The sequence below is a fragment of the Gymnogyps californianus genome, chromosome 1, assembly GCF_018139145.2.
Source record: "Gymnogyps californianus isolate 813 chromosome 1, ASM1813914v2, whole genome shotgun sequence".
Lineage (NCBI taxonomy): Eukaryota > Metazoa > Chordata > Aves > Accipitriformes > Cathartidae > Gymnogyps > Gymnogyps californianus.
The window spans coordinates 149,016,478-149,020,889 of NC_059471.1; positions in this window are offsets into that span (position 1 = coordinate 149,016,478).

The following is a 4,412-nucleotide window of genomic DNA, read 5'->3' on the forward strand; positions in this document are numbered from 1 at the left end:
GTGCATGTATGAAAGATGTTTGACAGACAACAGAAAGGCTGAGAGGTTGAATGTCACAGGAGCATCAAGATCTTGCCTTCATCAGGAGTAGAGTAACTGGATATAAGGAACAATGGCTGGCCAGCTGGTGCAAATTAGCTGGCCAGCTAGTGCAATTGTGTGAGGAGTCTTGGTACATATGAGCTATGGATGCGAAATTGACAGGAGAACAATACCTGAAGTGCTGGAAAGCTATATGGTGATAGTGTGGACTGATCTGGTTGACAGCCTGTGCTGACATCTAGCTTTAAAAACCCACAATAAAACAGATTATGGGGAAACATCACTATGCAGATATCCAAAATGATGAGGACACAAGGTGTAACAGTATGTGTTAGTGCTGAGCCACTGCCCAGAGCCTGACACTAAGACACGTCAGAGTTGAGTGTTGTATTTCCCCCAGGTGAGACCATACTGATTCATTGGAGAAGCAGATGAGGGACACATAATATTACACCTTGTGAATACTTCCAGGTATTGTTCTCCTGTCACTTTCACATCCATAGCTCATATGTACCAAGACTCCTTCTGTGTATATGTAACACTCCCCGACAGGCTATTCCTCCATTGGTCCACTTGGTGAATTTAGCTTAGCAGTGTCACATTGCCTGATGCCCCCTTACCTCATGACAAATGCAAAAAGAACTTAGCCTTTTTATGTGATTAAAAAGAAAGAAGCTTTTGTTTTCAAATGAGGTGTGAACAAAACTTGCACTTTTGGCTTGTGTGTTATGGTTATGAGAGAGACAGGAGAATGGACCTCAGATGATACATTACAGCTTTAGGTGTTGTTAGTACTTATTCTCACTCATTCCAACAGGAGAAAAACACAATGTGCAAATATTCATCTCAGTACACTGATATATTGAGATCACATAAGATATTCTAAAATATATATATACACACAAGTCTCCAGAATATATCTAATATGCTTTTCAGATGGAGGTCATCCAAATATTTCCAACCAAAACTTCCAAAAAAATGTAACGTGCAACCTCAAGATGAGGCAAAAAAATATGGAAGAGGTATTGGAGCACAAATCTTAATGCTAAATATTACTTATCATAGGCAAACAAAAGAATCAGAATGTACAAGCGGCAGTCCTTTCCCCTCTGTTTTTTGGTGTGATTGGGGGTTGTTGGGGTTTTTTTTAAACACATTTCCATATTTGAAACACTCTGCACTGGCCATACTCGTCCTTCAGGTCGCATGCAGCCGTCTCTCTGGGGGAATTCATCTCACCTAACATTAGGTGTCCACGGTGTAGGTGCAAGCAGCCACCTCAGGGCCAACCTCTAAGATCCAGTCACAGCCAAGAGATGTTTGGGCAAAACAAGGCAGCAGCATTCAGTGCGATGCATTACGCCCAGGGCCAGGGCTGCTCTTGTCTCTGGCCCATCTTGCTCTTTAGGCTCCCCAGACCTAATGCACTCTCTCTCCCTCTCCTGTGAACAGAGGTGAAGTCAGCTGCAGTCACCTGCACTTAATGGACATGAACCCTTCCTGGGACAATTCCCACCAATAAAACCATGTGGTGCTTTTCCCTACAGGCATGAGAGGGCAGCCAGCCCTCAGAGGGGGCTTGAATTTCTCTGTCATTGCAGGCCAGGAGCAAACCAGGCAACCTTCCTACTGGTAAAGATTGTTTCCACTGGGACCCACCCACTCTGATAATTTTGAGTCTTGTTGGTCTCAGCTGCCAAACACTGCTCGTCTCTTGAAGCTATGATTTTTGGCGAATTAGAATTACTACATGCAAAATCAACACAACAAACCTGAAAGGTGCTACAATAAGCATCCAGCTTTAGTGCAAACCTTTGCACACAGATCAAATCAGACCCTTCCTCACACACACAATTCCTCATCTCATGGAAGGAACCCTTGGGCATTTTATCAAGCGCACAGTTTGCAATATTTCCCAGGCTAGTTGTCATCCACTGATACATGCAGTACTTCTTTCCCAAAGGCCCTACCATCATCTGACAACCCCAGCCACGCCTTCACGACAAGAGAAACAACTGACAGCTCCCGTGTCTTGGCATGATCTGGGGAAAGTCTCACACCAACAGGCACAAACAGCAAAGCAAAATGCAAACCTTCTGCCCAAAATCCTCTGTTAAAAGACCAAGACATCCCTCATTCAAGGAACCATTGGGGAAAACCAAGCACCTGCCTTCACAGGAGAACACGAACAGGCCGCAGAGGAAGCAACACAGAAATCTCAGAAGAAATGACAGGAAAGACAAATTGCATTTCTCAGCCGTGCTCTCCACCAAGTCTCATTATCTGTCATCACGCACTCTACGCAGCTCCTAGCCACAGGAGCGCAAGGCTTTGAAACCTCTCCCCAGAAAGACAGGCTTAGAAGAGCGAGAACAAACACTGCAGGGTTTTCTGCCCTTTCGTATAGGAGAGCCCATCTTACTGGCCAAACAGCCAGGCTTTGCAAGATTCCACAGACTCGCAGAGCACAACTCCCTGATGGCACCAGGTCACCTTGGTATCATTCCAGTACAAAATCTGACTGATTCTGGCGGTTCCTGCACAGAGACCTACAACATCTGGAGTCAAAGCACAACACTGCTGATATTAATAAACCATCAGCACACCACCACTAGCTCAAGCATCCATGAAATACAACGGAGAGCAGAGGCAAACTGGTACTTCATCTGGTCTTCAGGCTGCCCTGAAAAAGCAGATCACAGGCATGGCTCAACATATTATTTTGGAAAAAAAAATGTGTGAAGTGCATATTGCATAAAATTTAGCAGTCATCAGCAAAAAGGGGACAGCCTGCTAACAGTGCAGGTGATCACTTTAATGTTTCACAATAGGGCGACTTCTCTGGAGGAAGACAATCTTTGTCAGGACAAGTCTCCACGTGACTTCTGCTAATAATTAAGACCAAGACAGAGGTCAGGCATGGAAAACTGTTTTCTTTGAGCCCAGCTAACACCACGTAGTCCACCTCCCCAACAGTACTCACTCTGTGCACCAGCTCTGCACCTCTGTTAACCTTAGCTCCGCTCCCTCGCCCACCATCAGCAGCGCTCAGCAGGAATGGCCACCAGACACAATGCCACGACTGGCACAGGGAACTTTCCTACAGCTCTGCAGACAGCTGGTGTCTGTTTCCCTGAACTGAGGGAGGGACAGTAGGAAGGAAAAAAGGAAGTGTGAAAACCCCTCGACTAAGATGGCAGCAGGCCTCTCGTGCAAACAGCTTGCTTTTAATACTGCCAACAGAACTCCTATTATCACAATCTTTCCATTGATTTCACTGATCCCTGAACCAAACCCCAAGAGTCTGAGCATACTCAGAGCAGATTTACAGAGAAGGAATCCAGAAAAAAGTAAAAAGCAAACACTGCATTATATAACTGTTTCGTGATGTAACTGAAACATCACATCCTGCTGAGGATGGCTGATGGTGCTGACAAAAAACAGGAGGAAGATTAAAGAGACAACCAATTACCTTGTCTGCCCTCAGGTAAGCAGAGCAAAAAGTACAAAGCTACAAAGCAGCTGGGCATCTGCTGTGGGAAAGGCATCCAGAGAAAAATGCACTGTTATACTCCCAACTAATGCTTGCACCTGAATAAATTCTCCAAGCATGAGCAAGCAGCAAAGTTTCTCAGGAGGCCTTAACATAACATCCTGGACCATCTATTGGATCCTGCAGGTACTTTTTTTTTTTCCCCTCACTGTGCTGTGATCACAACAAAACAGCATGCTCTTATCTGCAAAATTTCAAAGTCAGTTTGTAATGCGAAATTACAGACCACCTACCATTTATTTCTACACTTCTATATTTTATTCTGAAATATGGCCTGCACCTTCCTGAAAATAGAGGGACAATGTGATCATCATGACGCTCATTAAAAACTCACTATTCTTCTGCAACTTTCAAAAAACATTAAAGAAGCTTCTCCCAACACTAAAAATAACATTCTTCTTTAAAATCACGGCTTTCTAAATTACTCCTAGAAAACAGCTCACTTTTCCTCTCCTATTATTGCAAGCATAGGCTACATTCATCCCACCTTCAGAGGGGCACTGAAGGCTGAAGGCTCCCAAATTCACATAGGCCACCCACACCACGGGAGCTCCGCAAGAGCCTGGGCCACTATCGCCGTCGTGGGGACATACTGCTCTAGCTGGAGGGCTCAGAGCCCTTCCTCAGCCCGAGGCTCACAACCCACAACTGCAGAGAGAGCAGCTCCGGGGGCCCAGGGAGAACCAGCACTAACCCACGCTAGCTCGGTGTAACCGAGGCCAGCTGCGGTAAGGCGGTGGCTGTCCCCGGGTGGGCCCGGCCGCTATGAAAGGGGCTCGGCGGGCAGCGCTGCCTGGCAGCATTCCCGTATGGGGCC